Source organism: Eurosta solidaginis, chromosome 5 (genome assembly GCF_040869045.1).
Source record: "Eurosta solidaginis isolate ZX-2024a chromosome 5, ASM4086904v1, whole genome shotgun sequence".
Taxonomy (NCBI): domain Eukaryota; kingdom Metazoa; phylum Arthropoda; class Insecta; order Diptera; family Tephritidae; genus Eurosta; species Eurosta solidaginis.
The window spans coordinates 211,629,295-211,649,343 of NC_090323.1; the positions used below are offsets into that span (position 1 = coordinate 211,629,295).

The following is a 20,049-nucleotide window of genomic DNA, read 5'->3' on the forward strand; positions in this document are numbered from 1 at the left end:
TGAGATGCTGACCAAACAGTTTCTGTTGAATACCCAGAAACCTGGGCATCCCAACAGACATCTGATTGACGAACCAGCACCGCCTAGGGGCCTAAGGAGTCATCTCCGTAAGCATTTTGAGGAAATACGGCACCTGAGAACCCAGCCGTATGAAGCGGAAAAACACAAGCAGGTCCTTGGTGAACTCCATAGACAGGCGTCGGACCTTTATGTCGGGAATTGCCCGGTGAATCCAGTACTTGAAGAAAAATATCCAGAACTCGCAGAAGAGGAACGCATACTCCCCAGGGAAACGCGTGTCACTCTTGCTCAACTTCGTTCTGGATACTGTAACAGGTTAAACTCTTACCTATCCAGAATCAACCCCGACATACAAAATGTATGCCCTGCTTGCAATGTGTCCCCACATGACACCAACCATCTCTTTAATTGTAATGTGGAACCAACGCCTCTAACACCCCTTTCCTTATGGTCCACCCCTGTTGAAACGGCACGTTTCCTTGGACTCCCGTTAGAGGATATTGATGACAATTTGTGATCGGTCGCGGCTATTAGGTGGGGCGAGCATTGCTACAACAACAACAACAACAACATATCGAGTTGAGGTGTAGTTGAAAAAAATCTCCAAGGTGGTACAACCTAAACCAACAACTGTTTATTGAGAGAAATATACACCTGGTTGATAGCAGAGATGATGCGTAAGTAATCAAAAATAAATGATATAGGCATCCGCCGTGGTGTGATGATAGCGTGCTCCGGCTACCACGCCGAAGATCCAGGGTTCACGCCCCGGGCAAAGCAACATCAAAATTTTAGAAACAGGGTTTTTCAATTAGTAGAAAGTTTTTCTAAGCGGCGTTGCCCCTCGGCAGTGTTTTGCAAGCATTCCGTTTGTATTTCTGCCATGAAAAGCTCTCAGTGAAAACTCATCTGCCTTGCAGATGCCGTTCGGAGTGGGCATAAAATAAGTAGTTCCCGCCCGCCATGTAGTAGGAAAAATTAAAAGGAGCACGACGCAAATTGGAAGAGAAGCTCGGCCTAAAATCTCTTCGAAGGTTAGCGCGTCGCATTTATTTATTTTTTAAATTATATATATTTCATTTTATTTTCGTGAAAATACTGTTGTATGGAATCTTACATTTGAGTACTGTCAAAGAACCACATGTTGTTAATTAAATTGTTTCAATTTAAGTAATAGCATTTTTTGCTGTATAAAAAATACCTTCTTTTGCTGAGTACGCTATGATTCTCGAGTTGAGCCGCTGTTTCGAAACAACTCTTGACATTTTAGAAGTATGCCTAGTTATCAACATGAACTTTAATGTTACTCAAGCCCAAATGCTTGTTGGCTATATTCGACGCCAATTCGAACGAACGCAAATCACCGATAGGTTAACTAGAGTTTAACCCTGCCAGATCGGCCGCTTAAGCTGAGCTTAAACTTCAGTTAAAGTAAACTGAAAAACGGCAGAATAAGTTTAAGCGTAGTTTAACTGACAAACTGAGTTGAAGTTGTACTGAAACTGTGCCTAATTCATACATATGTACATACTTACTTACTGGCGTTTAACTGCTTAAACGTTTTTGGTCGTTCAACAAGGCACGCCAGTCGTTTTTTAGATGGCCTAACTGGCGCCACCTGATCACAGCAAGGAAGTTTAAATAGCTTTCCTGCTGGTCCTTCCAGCGGAATAGGGGCTGCCCTCATCCCTTGCTTCCATAGGCGGATTCCAATAAGAATACTTTTTTTGGCGGAGCATCATCTTTCATTAGCTAACGTAGCCACGGTGTTTTAATGCGTTGAACTAGGTTGGTGTCTGCATAACCTCGCTCATCATTAAATCTTTTATGGTACTCGCCGACGTGTAAAGGCCCATAAATATTTCGAAGCGCTTTTCCCTTGAACACTCCCACAGCCGCCTCATCTGATCTTATCGTACATGCTACTACACCATAGAGCAGGATGGGTACGAAAAGTAACTTGTAGAACATAATCTTGGTTTGCCGAGAAAGGACTTTACTTTTAAATTTGTTCCAAAGTAGCATTTGTTGGTAAGAGTGATTCTTCGCTGGATTTATAGACTGACGTTGTTGTTTGTGTTAAACGAAGTACTTTCCTTTTTCGAAATTACGAGTGCCAACAGTGGCGTGATTGTCAAGGCGCAAATACGCTGACTGTTTGCTTGATGACAACAGGTACATACTTCGTTATGTCCTCTTTCATCATAAAACCCATCTTTTCTGCTTCCTTTTCCAGTTTGGAGTAAGCAGAAAATACGGCACGGTTGCTTTGGATGATGATATCAATGTCGTCAGCATACGCCACTAGTTGCTTGCTGTTATAGAGTATTGTTACAGAGCGGTTAAGTTCTGCAGCCAGCATAATTTTCTTCAGCATCAAATTGAAGAAATCGCACGAAACCTCGCAACCTAAAACCTCGACGAAGAGGTGACATGTGTCAATTATTTTTTCACGAGTTTTTTGCCATATTTGTCGCATAGTGACAATCTGGTCGATAGTAGATACCAGGTCTGAATCAGCAGTGATAAGGTTGAATCAGCCGATTCACCGTGGGCTTCCACCTTTCGCACAATACATTTGACAGGACCTATATGCGATACTAAGAAAGCTTATTCCGCAATTGTTGGCGTAATCTACAAGACAGACCCCTCTTCTTGTGGATTGGGCGAAGTACATTTAGATTTCACTGTCGGATATGCAAGCGTTCGACCATATATGCTTTACCAACTCCTTGCCGCCGTATTTGAATAGCTCCGCAAACAATCTATCAGCATCCGTGTACGTGGGTGAGCATTTATTCCATCACCATCGATTGCGGCCTCGGGTTCATCATCTTCCCCGGGTTTGTCATTGTTGCTCTCTCCATTTTAGAGCACAGAGAAGTGATCCCTCCATAATCTAAGCACCTTGTATACATCATTTACCAGATGGCCATTTTCGTTTTAACAGGAGTTTGACCCGGGCTTAAAACCTGCTGTCTGTCGCCGAATTTTTCGGTAAAATTCACAGACGTTATTCCTGGTGGCTAGCATCTCGCGTCTCGCTTCCCTTTTCAACTCGCAATGGTGTTCACACACTCTTTTGACGGAACCCTTTCTTTTGGCTGCAACATGGCATTATTCATCGTACCAGTGGTTTTTGCGTGGTCTATATGTATATTCATCTTCTAAAAAATACCCTGATTACTCTATTGCAAGATAAAGGTTTAATTTTGTTGCACTGTGCATTTTGAGCTCATATTTTAAAAGAGCATTTTTTATACAAAAATAAAATTTAATCAGTCTACTGCCTATGTATACATACATATATATGTGTAACAACAGAAAGCTAACAACAACAAAGTACAACAGCAATAAATAAACATCGTCGCATCGATCGAATCAAGCAGACAAGGAAAACTATCGTCTCCGCACAGCGGCCAACCCAATTGCAACAAAACGGCGTTAAATCCAACGCTTATAAAACAACAACAACAATAATAACCACTACAACTATATCTATCAACAAAAGCAACTAAAATCAACACGAAGACCCCCTGACATTTAAATTTTTATTTCCTATCCTCGTTTGGCATAGTATTTTGTGCGTGTGTGCGTTCTGTGTGTAATTTTCATGTATTTGTGCTGAATCCCCCAATGCACACATCCATACAGCACATAATCTTTAATGGCAGCAACAGCAAGCAAGATCAACCGTAGCTGCATTAACAGCGTGTAAACAATAGCTGCTTAAGAATCGTTGGCAACGCAACGAAAACGAGGAGGAAATCATAGGAAATCAACCACAACGCGCCTTCACGAAGCCATCAGACAGAGATGATGGTAAAGTTTTGTTGATTCTGTGGGTAAGTTTTATACAAATAAACAACTATGTATATTTATAAACATACGCAGGGGCGAACGTAGAAAGGGGTTTTGGTGATTAAAACCGACAAACAGTGGACAAGTTTGGGGAGAGACTCAAAAACAATACGTTATGCCCCAGTTCCTACACAGTTATAAATTGCCGACAAAAAATGTCTTTTCACCCGTTTACTGGGCGAGAATGCGACGAAGCAAGGTGCCGCTCACGGGGTTGTCCGTAGCCGTCTCCCTTTGTCGTCGGGTAAAACGCAACTTGTTATCGGAAATTTATGTAGGTATGAACATGGACAATATCGCACATTTTCTCATATGAAAGAAATCGAATATGTAGTTGGGATATGCTCAGTACGAAGAGTTATATGCTTTTGAAATTTGTAAACAATTTATCGTTTTGTAGTTTTTATACTCAGTTGAGCAGAGCTCACAGAGTATATTAAGTTTGATTGGATAACGGTTGGTTGTACATATATAAAGGAATCGAGATAGATATAGACTTCCATATATCAAAATAATCAGGATCGAAAAAAAATTTGATTGAGCCATGTCCGTCCGTCCGTCCGTCCGTTAACACGATAACTTGAGTAAATTTTGAGGTATCTTGATGAAATTTGGTATGTAGGTTCCTGAGTACTCATCTCAGATCGCTATTTAAAATGAACGATATCGGACTATAACCACGCCCACTTTTTATATATCGAAAATTTCGAAAAACCGAAAAAGTGGGATAACTCATTACAAAAGACAGATAAAGCAACGAAACTTGGTAGATGGTTTGACGTTATGACGCAGAATAGAAAATTAGTAAGATTTTGGACAATGGGCGTGGCCCCGCCCACTTTTACAAGAAGGTAATTTAAAAGTTTTGCAAGCTGTAATTTGGCAGTCGTTGAAGATATCATGATGAAATTTGGCAGGAACGTTACTACTATTACTCTATATGTGCTAAATAAAAATTAGCAAAATTGGATTAAGAACACGCCCACTTTTTAAAAAAAAAATTTTTTTAATTCAAATATTAACAAAAAATTTAATATCTTTACTGTATATAAGTAAATTAAGTCAAAATTCAACTCCAGTAATGATATGATGCAACAAAATACAAAAATAAAAGAAAATTTCAAAATGGGCGTGGCTCCGCCCATTTTCATTTAGTTTGTCTAGAATACTTTTATTGCCATAAGTCGAACAAAAATTTACCAATCCTTCTCAAATTTGGTAGGAGCATAGATTCTATGACGGTAACTGTTCTCTGTGAAAATGGGCGAAATCGGTGGAAGCCACGCCCAGTTTTTATACACAGTCCACCGTCTGTCCTTCCGCTCGGCCATTAACACAATAACTTGAGCAAAATCCGATATATCTTTACTAAACTTAGCCCACGTACTTACCTGAGCTCACTTTTTCTTGGTATAAAAAATGGGCGAAATCTGACCATAACCACGCCCACTTTATCGATATCGAAAATTACGAAAAATGAAAAAAATGCCATAATTCTATACCAAATACGAAAAAAGGGATGAAACATGGTAACTGGATTGGTTTGTTGACGCAAAATATAACTTTGGAAAAATCTTTGTAAAATGGGTGTGACACCTACCATATTAAGTAGAAGAAAATGAAAAAGTTCTACAAGGCGAAATCAACAGCCCTTGGAATCTTGGCAGGAATACTGTTAGTGGTATTGCATATATAAATAAATTAGCAGTACCCGACAGATGATTTTCTGGTTCACCTGGTCCACATTTTGGTGGATATCACGAGAACGCCTTCACATATACATCTAAGGGCCACTCGCTTTTAAAACCCTCATTAATACCTTTAATTTGATATCCATATTGTACAAAAACATACCAGAGTCACCCCTGTCCCACCCTAATGGCGATATCTCGAAAAGGCGTCCACCTATAGAACTAATGCCCCCTCTCTCTTAAAATGCTCAGTAACACCTTTCGTTTGATACCCATATCGTACAAACATTCTAGAGTAACCCCTGGCCCACCCTAATGGCGATATCTCGAAAAGGCGTCCACCTATAGACCTAGTGTCCACTCCCTCTTAAAATGCTCAGTAACACCTTTCGTTTGATACCCATATCGTACAAACATTCTAGAGTCACCCCTGGCCCACCCTAATGGCAATATCTCGAAAAGGCGTCCACCTATAGACCTAATGCCCACTCCCTCTTAAAATGCTCAGTAACAGCTTTCGTTTGATACCCATATCGTACAAACATTCTAGAGTCACACCTGGCCCACCCTAATGGCGATATTTCGAAAAGGCGTCCACCTATAGAACTAAGGATTACTCCCTTTTAAAATACTCATTACCACCTTTCATTTGATACCCATATCGTACAAACACATTCTAGAGTCACCCTGGCCCACCCTAATGGCGATATCTCGAAAAGGCGTCCACCTATAGACCTAATGTCCACTCCCTCTTAAAATGCTCAGTAACACCTTTCGTTTGATACCCATATCGTACAAACATTCTAGAGTCACCCCTGGCCCACCCTAATGGCGATATCTCGAAAAGGCGTCCACCTATAGACCTAATGTACACTCCCTCTTAAAATGCTCAGTAACACCTTTCGTTTGATACCCATATCGTACAAACATTCTAGAGTCACCCCTGTCCCACCCTAATGGCGATATCTCGAAAAGGCGTCCACCTATAGACCTAATGCCCACTCCCTCTTAAAATGCTCAGTAACACCTTTCGTTTGATACCCATATCGTACAAACATTCTAGAGTCACACCTGGCCCACCCTAATGGCGATATCTCGAAAAGGCGTCCACCTATAGAACTAAGGATTACTCCCTTTTAAAATACTCATTACCACCTTTCATTTGATACCCATATCGTACAAACACATTCTAGAGTCACCCTGGCCCACCCTAATGGCGATATCTCGAAAAGGCGTCCACCTATAGACCCAATGCCCACTCCCTCTTAAAATGCTCAGTAACACCTTTCGTTTGATACCCATACCGTACAAACATTCTAGAGTCACCCTTGGTCCAGCTTTATGGCGATATCTCGAAAAGGCGTCCACCTATAGAACTAAGGATTACTCCTTTTTAAAATACTCATTACCACCTTTCATTTGATACCCATATCGTACAAACACATTCTAGAGTCACCCTGGCCCACCCTAATGGCGATATCTCGAAAGGCGTCCACCTATAGACCTAATGCCCACTCCCTCTTAAAATGCTCAGTAACACCTTTCGTTTGATACCCATATCGTACAAACATTCTAGAGTCACCCTTGGTCCACCTTTATCGCGATATCTCGAAAAGGCGTCCACCTATAGAACTAAGGATTACTCCCTTTTAAAATACTCCTTACCACCTTTCATTTGATACCCATATCGTACAAACACATTCTAGAGTCACCCCTGGCCCACCCTAATGGCGATATCTCGAAAAGGCGTCCACCTATAGACCTAATGCCCACTCCCTCTTAAAATGCTCAGTAACACCTTTCGTTTGATACCCATATCGTACAAACATTCTAGAGTCACCCCTGGCCCACCCTAATGGCGATATCTCGAAAGGGCGTCCACCTATAGACCTAATGCCCACTCCCTCTTAAAATGCTCAGTAACACCTTTCGTTTGATGCACATATCGTACAAACACATTCTAGAGTCACCCCTGGCCCACCCTAATGACGATATCTCGAAAAGGCGTCCACCTATAGACCTCATGCCCACTCCCTCTTAAAATGCTCAGTAACACCTTTCGTTGATACCCATACCGTACAAACATTCTAGAGTCACCCCTGGCCCACCCTAATGGCGATATCTCGAAAAGGCGTCCACCTATAGACCTAATGCCCACTCCCTCTTAAAATGCTCAGTAACACCTTTCATTTGATTCCCATATCGTACAAACACATTCTAGAGACACCCCTGGTCCACCTTTATGGCGATATCTCGAAACGGCGTCCACCTATGGAACTAAGGATCACTCCTTTTCAAAATACTCATTAACAGCTTTCATTTGATACCCATATCGTACAAACACATTATAGAATCACCCCTGGTCCACCTTAATGGGGACATCTCGAAAAGGCGTCCACCGATAGACCTAAGGCCCACTCCCTCTTAAAATGCTCAGTAACACCTTTCATTTGATACCCATATCGTACAAACAAATTCTAGAGTCAGCCCTGGTCTACCTTTATGGCGATATCCCTAAATGGCGTTCATCCATAGAACTATGGCCTATTCTCTCTTAAAATACTCTTTAATACCTTTCATTTGATACACATGTTATACAACCACATTCCAGGGTTACCCCAGATTGATTTTCCTTATTTTGTCTCCATAGCTCTCAACTGAGTATGTTATGTTCGGTTACACCCGAACTTAGCCTTCCTTACTTGTTTTTTTTAATTTTTGGTAGAGCTTAAGATTTCTCGAACATGTTCGAATTACTCGTAAAGCTCGCGAGCTTCTCGACATTCAATTTAAGATATTCATTGGCTGTTTTATATGGAGCTTACGATTTCTTCTGGAGCACAAGCGAAAATTTCCACAAAACCACAACTAAAAAACACCAAAATGTATAGAGTACTGCCAATGCAGCGACTGAATTGAAAGTCGAGAAGCTCGCGAGTATTACGAGTATTTCGAGAATCTCGCGAGAAGCCGTGTTTTCTATGTCTGGTTAAAAAAAAATAAAATATTGTGAACAAAATTATATGTATAATCATAAATATGTTTTGAGTTGAATGTCATTGGAAAGCAATATAATCAAAAAAAAGATTCACAAGTAAAAATACCAAGTGTATAAATACTGTCCATACAGCAATTATGTTTATGTCGAGAAGCTCGCGAGATTTACGAGTACTTCGAGATACGAGAATCTCGCGAGAAGTCGAGTTCTCGATTTCTCGGGTCTCGAAAATCTCGCCTGTGTTCGAGAAGAAATCGTAAGCTCTAATTTTTGAGCTATGACGCTGCTACAATATGCCAAGCGATATGGCTGTCCTAGATTTTCAGAGACAAAAAAACAGCATAAACTGAGAAGTTGTAGCGATTCTTAACGTTTCTCGATTATTTCTTGCCTTCTGTTATCGTTCTGATCACCGAATTGTCCAATAAACAAACTCAAATGATCAGCACTCAAAAACTCTTGATTTACAGCACTACCATGGTACCTAGTAATACGTTAAAATTGAAATTGTTCGCGTACTTCACTTACAACGTTTTAAAGTCAAACTAATTGATTATTTTTGTATAGCCCTCAGTTAGTTCCTTCGCAACTCTTCTTTCAGGTTCTAGACCCTTCTCGAACAGCTTTCTCGAATAGTTGCTTATTTACTTTTCGTTTCTGTAACTCACATTGGTTTTGCGTTATACATACAAGTGTGTCTGTAATTTATGTAATGTCATATTCGCTCCTTATTGCTGTTTACATGTGTGCGTAACTGTTCGTTGTCTCATGTGTTTCAATTGCGGTTGTAGTTGTGCAGCATTTATGTTTTTATTAGGGGAATAGTGATATGTCGAAATTGTTAATATTTGCTACAATATTTTTGCCTAGTCATAACAAATCTTGAGTAGTAAAGCAAAAAGTGACTTGATTATTTTTCCTTGCCCTCTTTCATGTAGTTGCAGCTCCAGTTAGTGGAGCGCACCGAATCCCCGTAAAAATCGGTAGATTATCAGCCCACTTCTAAACAAAAATTCCGTGCGAGTTTTTTCCCTTCTCCCATTCCTCGTATTCTAAATAAAAATTCCTTGTGAGTTTTCTCACTTCTCCCTTTCCTCCTATTCTGAACAATGTTCGAAAAAGCGGAAACCGGTTATGGGAGAAACGTCCATATTTGTACACATTTGTGCTAAAATATGTACATTAGGGTGGTTACAAGGTATGTGGTGAATTTTAATTTTTGTTCTATCTTTCAGGGCACTCTCCTAAAATATGCCAATAGATCAGAAAATGATTATTGCAAAGTTTCAGGCCAAACCGATAATGTTAACACGTGCCTCATTGAGGTCAAAGTTAGGAAAAACAGCGATTTTTCAGAAAAAATTTTAGTGTTTCGTCAGTAAAAGTGAAACCATTTATGCCAGGAACTTGACTCGTATACCATTGAATATTGTAATGTCCGTATAACTTTTCGTGGAAATTCAAAATTGGGGATATCCACTATAAATGCTAAATACTGCTAAAAATAACCGTTTTATAAAAATATTATTCAGAACAAAATCAATACAAATAAAATTACCTATCGAATGGTGTAAGAGTCAAGTTCCTGGCATAAATGGTTTCACTTTTACTGACGAAACACAAACAATTTTCACAAACAATCGCTGTTTTTCCTAACTTTGACCTCAATGAGGCACGTGTTAACATTATCGGATTGGCCTGAAACTTTGTATGTATCATTTTATAATCTATTGGCATATTTTATGGGGGTGCCCCATCGGAAAATCTAAAATTGATTTCTTGTGGCCACCCTAATGTACATTCTACCACAATATTCTTTATTTTAAGTCGAAAAGTATATCATAAGCAACGGAAGACCTCTTCGTATATTTGATGCAGCCATCCAGAAATTGCGCAAGGATTTTTTAAGACGGCGTAAATAGATTTTGGCATATGACGAAAGACGAATTCAACTCGACTTTGCCGCCAGAAAATTGCTTTGCTGAATGGAAGCAGGCAACTCCGGCGGATTTGTATTATCGCGCCGTCTTCTTCTTCTTATGATCCTCTGTTGATGTTGCTGTGGCACCAATTCATTACTCATTTCAATGAATACCACATGAAATGCAATGATGTGCATTGTTTATACCTTAAGTATTAATTTCAAACAAATTCGCAATAATAATTAAACTTTAAAATTTTTTAAACAAAATAAGAAATGCGCAACGAAATTGTAATTGACAAAACAGCTGACTTCGAAAATTCGAAATTCCTATTCCCCTATTATTCTTCTCATTAGGAGAAAAGAATTGGAGGAATTTGTCCGCGGGAATAAAAAAATACGCGAGAACAAAATTCCGAGGGAATATTTAGAATTCGGCTGTATGGGTTCCATTGACCCCCCAAGTTGGATTTCTAACTTCAACGCTTGCTTTGCTTGTGAGTAAGGTTAAATTGATCTGGCTGGCGCGGTAGGAACTCACTTAGGCTGAATGTGTCCACCAAGTTACCAGAAGTTGGCTTGACGACCAAACTGAAAAACGCTATCAAGAAACGGGCTCAATGTTTTAAAATAACTCCTTGACCTTAGTAAGAACTAAAAGCTTTCTAGGACCCATCATACTTGCTGCTTGGAAATCTAAAACGTATGTCACTCCTTATAACGGGAGTTTTAGCCGGGCGAGCGTAGGACAGGAGCACAGGACGTATTCGATTATTTACTCCTGAAGCATGCACTTTCTACAATTGCTGTCACTGATGAGGCCTAGTTTAAAAACATGTCACTCCAGAGTGCACTGCCCAGTGGTCCTAAAGTCGCCTCTTTTTAGTGATAACAGCAACTTTGTTAGTCTATTGTCGCAACACATGTTCATTTATGATCTTCGAAACTTTGCAGCACCACACTTGGTTGCACGACTTTCCTGCTTGGTTAATCATCTGCAAACCCTAGCCTCCTTTTTATCTGCCCCAATCTGATTGGGATGTCTACGGTAAAAGCTTCGAGGGATGTCCCCTGCAGCGACTCGCACCAGTTGAAAACTAGCGCAGTACGCATTAAAATACTTTACTAGTTCTAATTTTGTCCCCTCGCAATGCTTTCAACTAACACTTTTATCGCCATTTGCAGACATTTACAAGGAGTTATAGACTCGTTTCAGTCGTAGCTGGTTCTAAGATAATTGCTGCATTTTATTGATTAATTTAAATACATGTAGCTCAGACTCATATCAAATCTTGAGTACGTTCAGAAGTTACTGATAATAGAAGAAATGACAATGCAACATTAAATTCGGAATTTCTTGCAAAGTATTAAATTAAAAACAAAGTACAGGGAAAATGATAATATTTGACCCTTTATCAAACGTGGTAACTATCCAAGTATCCAAGAAGAAGTTGTTTTAGGAGGCCCACTTTTAAAATGTTGTCCTTATGGACCTTATTGCGCCCCTTAATAGAGTGGCGAATTTTAGCATCACTATGTTGTTAGTAAATAAAGGCACAACCACAATAAAGCAAGCTGCCACTCTTGTGTACATGAGACACATCAATTTAATCATCATTTACACACATACATGGAAGGCGACGAGAAGTACATGCACACACATAACCAGCAGCTCGAAGTGAAGAGATATCTCTCACACACACACATGTAATCATCAGCCGAAGTCCTTACTCACACACACACACGCATATAACTAATTACCAAGCAGGAGATGCAAGAGTTCTAGAAGGTGAAACGTCTAGACCTTTGGAGAAATATCATACGAGGCAACAGAGAGTATAAAAGCAGCGTAAGCTGAGTAATCAGTAATCAGTTTGATGTAAACACGCTTTTAGTTGCGAAGTGAAGTATAATCGTTGTCTAATAAAGACCATTTTGCAATACAGAATATTGGAGTTATTTATTCGACAGTTCAGCGATTTGAATGTTAGCAAAAGGTTTCACCTAATCGGAATTTTCCCTAAATTCGTTACAATATATATAGAGATGGGAAAGGGGTAAATGCCCAAATGGTAAATACCCGGTAAATTGGTTATATGTATATGGTAAAAATGGGCAAATACCCAAATATTTACCCAATAGAAGGGTAAAAATAATCTTTTGGAAAATATGGGAAACAAACACACAAATTCAATCCAAAATGTGCCCAATTTGATCCTATATTGGTGGGTAGTTATTCATTACGCTATCGGTTTTAATCTGTAATCCAGCGTTTTTCAAAAATATTTAGCCAATAATGCATGCCGTTGCAAAAATTTAAGTTTACCCAGTAAACATTTTAAGCAAAAAAAGAGTCTGAAAAAATATCTAAACTGGAGCATTTACAGTCCGTATGAGTTCATTTGGGAGGCCGAAACCAATGCAATGGTCGTCCTATAAGAGTCCGACATGAGTCTTAAAACGCTTTTAAACAGCTCATATTATATCCTACTGGAACTCTCTGGCGCCATTTTTAACTCTAATAAACTCTGATTATCTGACACCTATATGGCCTATTTATTAGGCATTGTCAGCGCTTATTGGGGGCATATATAGTTTGACACACCAGAACAGAGCGTGGCAGCTTTGCGGTCACATTAAAAATGTCGAGAAGCGTCCATGAGCGGAAAAACGTCGATACTTATACAAAAAAAGAATAGCAAGGGTAACAATTATGTACAAATGTATTCCATTTTGTATTAAAATGAAAAGTTGTTGTAACAAAGTATCAATATTTGTTCCAAACCAGCTTTGGCGAACATAAATATTTGATAAATGACAATTTTTGCATGATAGGTTAGGAGCTTTTAGGCCGTTAAATAAATGGCAAAAATTAAATTTTCTTTAACCATCCTACGTGTTTCGACGCTTTTCTGGTTCCTATATTGCCCACTTATTTTGGACTCGTTTCGGATTTTAAAATTATGAGCGCCGTAAGCATGTTTGAGGGGTAGCTTTGTTTGCGTAAATATGTGTACCCTATAAACATTCTTAAAGCGCTTACATTTCTGGAGTTCAATTTTGAGTCCGAAATACGTGGAAAATATCAACCTCAAAAATGCTATGAACTAAGAGTCTTTTATGACTCCAATTTGATGAAATTATGAACAAACGAAAATATTAAAAACAGTAAACTAGGCAGCTCCGGAATAAAAACTCAGAAATTTGCCTGCAACAATTTATTCTAAATATATAATTAATTCAACTAATACTTATTTCATTTCTTTCTTATCCTCATGGGAGTTTTATCACAACAATTTTCTCCCCTATGTTTTCCGCATCGGATATGTGTAAAAAATTCTTCCTTAAAGCCCTGAAGTAGTGCCATTAAAGAAGTCAAAATTAGCAGTATATGAGGCCAATAAGGCTCATATATGATATCGGATGGAAGCCTGTATATGACTTGTGTTAGAGGCTCCTAAATGAGTTCATAACGAGTGCAAACGATCCAAAGTTTGGACTCCTTTCGGACTAATTGTTGCCTCCGAGTGTTTGCTGGGTTGTTTGTTTAAAATCAAAACGAAACATTTTTAATTTCAAATGACGTATAAATTTAATTGCTGAATTGTAATTCCAAGCAGCCTCGATTCAAATGATTTTTAAATACCCAAAAAAAGGTACAAACAAGGAATATTCCGGGTATTTTCCTGGTATTTACCCATAAAAATGGTAAGTACCCGGTACAATCCCAACTCTAAATATGTAGGTATCTTGTTTTTCCCATCTTGAACTATAACTAGATATCATTAAAACCCAAACTAGATTTGGCAATTTACAGTTTTTTTTCATTAAACATATGGTTTTTCTGTTGCGCATTTCGACAGCGTTTTTGCCATTTATGTTTTCAAGTTCGCGAATTCTCTTGTTATTAATTTTATTTGTCTGTATGATTGTATGTATATGCTTGCATGATGTTTATCATTAAAAACAATTATATACCTGCCATTTAGGAAGGTATATATATATATACATACTACAGAGACTGTAACGTTAATGAACTTTTGCTCAAAAAAACCAATAATAACTAACTTATTTTGTTTTGTTGATTTTCCGACAGGGTGGATAAACGATGTATATTGGAACGATTTTCCGTCAGACCGTTCTAGAGGAGAATGAAAATCGACACTGATGATGGCACAACGCCGAAACCGGTTTGTCTCGAAACCAAATTTGACAAGCTATGACGGAAAATCGGGCCAATATATGTATATCAATAATAACTACTATATTTTGACTTTTAAATATAAATGTATAATAAAAGTCAAAAATAAAATTAAAACTTTGACAATTTTATAAAACTCAAAACCAGTTTTCGGCATAATTTGAAGACTTATTTCATTTGAGAGTAGTTTTCGAGATAAGTACTGGATTATTATGGAACAATGTGGGACTATTTTAGGAGCATTTCGGAATAGTTTTCTGTATAATTTATAGGCTGTTTCGGGAACATTTCAAAACAATTTCAGCATAATTTCGGGATCATTATGAGATCGTTTAGAACTACATATACTAGCCATAGTTTTCATATTATAGCTAGATATGTTTGAATTTGGCATATCCGTTCTGTATATAAAAAGTGATCTCAGAAATATTTCTGTAATAATCTCGAAACAGTCCCTAAATGATTCCGAGATAAGTCTGATAAATTCCCAAAAAAGGTTCTGAGTTTATACCGTTTTGTTGTATTCATGGATCACATACCCGCGAAATCGTTGGAAAACAATTTCTAAAAAACAGGCATGCTTAACGAACGAAACGATATCATTTCGTTACGATAATCAACGCTAATAAACGAAACGAACGTTCGTTTCGTTTATTAGCGTTGATTATCGTAACGAAATGATATCGTTTCGTTCGTTAAGCATGCCTGCTAAAAAATACCACATAAAAAAAAAATCAGATTTTTTCGGTAGCCACTCTCGACTATCGATCGGTGGTAGCGTCTAGCTAGTTGTTTTTTTAAAATCTTACTTAAGTCCACCGAAAGCATCGGTAGTCTCAACCGAAAAAAATTGCTTTGCTCATTGATCGGTCTATCATATTGTAATGAAATTTAACACACTACTTCTTCTGACCGCGACTAATACTACTGTAAAAAATCATATATACTATTTCTAATTGCTGTTTTTATGTACGGGTCCCTTTTTCGCTCTTATTTGGAATCCAAATCTATAAATAAATTTTTGGTTGTAAAGATGGAGATTCGGGCTTTAGCGAGCTTTGAGCAATTTTGGTCGTAGTGCTTTTGTTTAGCTATATTTTATTAAAATAATTTGCTAAAAATAAATGATTCCGAGCACACAAATAAATCAATTTGTACTGAGGCACTATTGTGAATATTTGCACTGCATTACCGGCAGTTGCTATTATACGCCAGATGGCAGCAGTACGTTTTGATTGATAGAACAGCTGATTTCTTTTGATATTTGATAAGGGACTTTTATATTGGTTGCGCAAGATGCGCACGGGTCCGGCCCGTAAATATTATTTCAAAATGAAATATACATAATTATGTGATAATCCAATACTTAACGGGATTTTTCCGACATTTATAAAGCTACAATGCAAAAATTGTATATGGTCTACTTCGCAAGGTTGACTTAAAAACTGTATTTAACTATTTTGAAAAAAAAAACGGGCGTGGCCTACTCGAGCCCGCTCGAATCTTTTGACAATCTTTGCATCGACCTCAAAAACGGTTTAAGAAATTGTTTTTTTTTAATAGCCATATTTCCTTTTCACTACCGCGCCCACTTTCTATATAAAAACGAAAAATGCGTATTGGTAAATTCGAGATCTGTAGCATCTTCCGCTTTTTCCCATGTATTTGGCGATGAAAAAGAGTACATATATTGTTCATAAAAATACAGTTACACAGCAGTGTCAGATATTCATTAACGGATGTTTTCATATCCAGCTCAAAGTTTAAACATTAAAGTATTCATAAAGTAACATCACTGTCACCCGATCGAAAACTACAGCTCAGAGTATACGAAAAGACCAAATGTTACCCGAAATTCGGCGAAGACAGAAGGCTTCAAGGCCGGATCAAATGTCTGTCCGAACCAAATGGGCGACCTTGTAACCAATGTTCAGAGAGAGCTTATATTCTAGAGGGAAGTCGATCACTTCACTTCCAAATGTAGTGTTTTGGATGAAGTGGGGGAGGGAGAAGGAGAGGGAGCTAGAAAGAAAAGAAGGAATGGAAAATACACAACAACAACAGGGATAAAGAGACGCAGACATAGGAGGAGTGAATAAAAAGATTTAAAAAAGGAGTAGAGAGGGGGGAGGGAGAGTAAGAGGTAAACACTTTTTAAAAGTTACGCAGATAGACCAAAGTAAGCGCAGAACCACTTCTATCGGCTCTGCTAGTAAAAATCAAAAAAAATAAAAATGTATTAAAAACTAACTGTTCCCAGATGCGTGGGTGATGACCCATCCTTTTAATACCTATGGATCTCAATCTGAATGTTGGATTACGAGCCTGAACCGTGCGCATCTTGCGCAACCAATATAAAAGTCACGGTTCGAATCCCGGTGAAACCTTTGATAACATTACAAAATTGCCTGATGATGATTACGTTGGTGGTTTTCGAAATGGGTCCATCGCAATATGCCAGTAAATGTTTCTTTCTTTTCAGTTTATCTTACAAAAACATAATAATTGAAATTCAATTATTATAAGCCGGTGTTAAGCTCATGAATTCTTAAATATAAGTGTAAACTGAACACACCATTAAACAAACAATATAAAAGTCTCTTATGAAATATCAACAGAAATCAGCTGTTCTATCAGTCAATTAAAATTACAGCTTGCGCTACCATCTGGCGTAATGGTAGCAACTGCCGGTAATGCAGTGCAAATATTCACAAATGATTGTTTACAATTCGTTTTTGTATGTTCATCTTCAAAGCTTTCTGTCATTTCGTATGTACAAATTTGAAACCAAACCGGTTATTTGCTTACCTAAATAATTTATGATAACTTTTTTGCACATTAAAAAAGAAATTAATTAGCGGAAAGCATAAAATGAAAATAAAAGAAATTTAATTCCGGCGACGACAAAAGGTCACAGGTGCTAACACATATGTAATACATACAGCAGCAAACAGAATAATAGCAGTGGCAACTTTTATTATATGTCAATTTTTTTATTTCGATATTCTTTGAAAAAAAAATAACTGCTTTTGAAACCATTGTGGATAAGCAAAGTGTGATATCTTAAGCATATACGTCAAAATAACAAATAGATATGATAACCTGACTTTAAAGATTCTATCGTGATCTCATGCTTTGTCTCTTTATATAACCCGCTGATGATAGCTGGTCGTTTGCGCCGCCGTATTGAAGATCTTGTCAAAAAGCTGCCAAAATGCTAAAAAGTAGCCGCCTTGAACATCCTGTCATACAGTTTACCGGATAAGATATCAGACTTGTTTTGTACACAATGACAGAAACTATGAAAATCAATCTCATAAAATTTTACGAAAATTTTGAACTTTTTATTTTAATTTCTCTGAACTTTTTTGAATATGGAGTTTTGTAGCCGATGAAGTTTTAGTCCAACAAAGTACAAGTTATAACCCTCTCAAAATTTGCATTGTTTTTTGACGATTTTTTTTCGAAAGGTATTTCAGATTTTCTTCCATTTACAAATAATTTTTATTTGTATGGAGGAAAATCTAAAACAAACTATAGAGACTTGGCGCTATTTACCTCCAAGGCCGAAGGCCGATCTTCTTTTCCAATATGCGTCGTGCTCGTTTTTAATTTCCGCATAACTCGGCGGGACGGAACTTTCATGTTTTATGCTGACCCCAAACGCCGGCTGCAAGGCAAATGAACTTTTACTGAAATGCACTCGGAAAGTTTGCCAAACCACTACCAAGGGGCGAACACGCCTAGAAAAACTTTTTTCTAACTGTCCGGCACTTTAACCCAGCACCTGCGGTGTGATAGACGGAGTTTCGTGAGATCTATAACTTATTATGCTTTGTTAGATTAAAATTAATTACGCTACGAAACTGCATACTAAAAAAAATTCAGATAACTCCAAAGAAAAATTTCTAAATTTTCGTAAAATTTTCGATTTTGTTTAACGTTTTCGAGATGGTTTGCATATAAAATTCAAAAACGTTTTTTAAAATAAGATCGCGGGTTTGAATCGAGCTCAAGCCCTAACAATAATTATTTTATCATTATTATTTTTATGATACATTTTTTCTTAATGCAAAATTTTTTAATTAGAATAGAAGAAAGAAAAATTTTTTAGATAATTATTGTTAGGCCTTGAGCTCGATTCAAACCCGCGATCTTACAAACCAGTAGGCCGATATAACAACAAAAATCGTTTTTTAAAATATTGAAAACAAAATAAAGAAGAATTAAATTGACGAAATAAAAAAAGAAATGGCCTGCTATTTTTCTGTTCATTGCTGTACTTATATTGGGCGATATACATACTTATATATTTTGGAGAAGTAAGCTTGTTCGGTGCCAGAGAAAGTACTTTTAAAGGGCATTGCTGGGTAAAATTGAAAATACTGAATGTACATATGTATGTAGTATTTTGTAAAAATAAATTAACTTGAACATGTGCCAAAATTTGTCATTATAAATTAGTTTTTTTTCAACTGGGAAAACATAACTTGATACAATTTTTGAAATGTACCGACTGCTGAGTGGAATATCACCCTATCTCGGCTGCCGTTTCGAAAACGCTCTTTCTAAGAAAACTTTTCAATTAGTTTCAAAAAAGCTCTATCTCAGCATTCGGTTGAAGAACGCCCTATCTCAGATTTTGTTTCAAAAACACCCTATCTTCAACCGAATTCTGAGATAGAGTGTTTTTGACAAAAATTCTGAAATAGGGCGTTATTCAAACGTTTCCTGAGATAGGGTGTTTTCGAAACGGCAGCCGAGATTGGCTGATATTCCATATAAGGCAATTAATCAAGCAACTCATGAACCCCTCGTAAAGCCTGTAAACTGCGAAAGATGCTGCGTTTGTAAATATAAAGGAATTTCAGACATAAGACAGTTGAAACTTATTTCGGCTTGCTCATTCCCATAAAAAAATTCCCGAAGCACAGTTATAAACATTCTCACTGTACAAGAAAAATAGTTGCTAACATAGTTTGTGTTCTATTAATTTGTTAAATTGCAGCTTTTAATTGTGAAAAATGTTAGAAAAGTACAAAGGAGTTGGAAAAAAATATAAATAAAATTCTTCTTCTTGTGCTTTTCTTGCAACGAAAGTTGAAAGTTGCCGACCTTTGTATGTCAGATGGCGCTGGTGATGCGCTTTTGTCCCTCACCATGCAAATACATGCAATCTACTCATCTATCAGCGCACGATGCAGCCTCAAAAGTCTTATATGATGCGGCTTTAAATTTGCCTGCACATACATACATACATACATTTTATGTTAATAAACAACTGTAAGTAATACGTGTACAAGCACAAATCATACAAATTATCAAAGTTAAAGTCAACCGAAGTCTGTAAGAAGGG

At 37.7% G+C, this 20,049-nt stretch overlaps 1 protein-coding gene across 12 annotated transcripts in view; it reads left to right on the forward strand.

The window, feature by feature from the left end:
• Positions 1 to 20,049, forward strand: part of corn (cornetto) — a 109,531-nt gene that overhangs the window by 7,287 nt on the left and 82,195 nt on the right. For 5 of the 12 annotated variants that reach the window (XM_067788012.1, XM_067788024.1, XM_067788015.1 and 2 more), the window contains exon 2: positions 3,346 to 3,866. The exons of 2 other annotated variants lie outside the window; for them this stretch is intronic. The gene's annotated coding sequence lies outside the window, so the exon portion shown is untranslated. Of the gene's footprint in view, positions 1 to 3,303; positions 3,867 to 20,049 lie in introns of all 12 variants that reach the window. 5 more of the 12 variants (XM_067788013.1, XM_067788016.1, XM_067788020.1 and 2 more) reach the window with 2 other exon arrangements.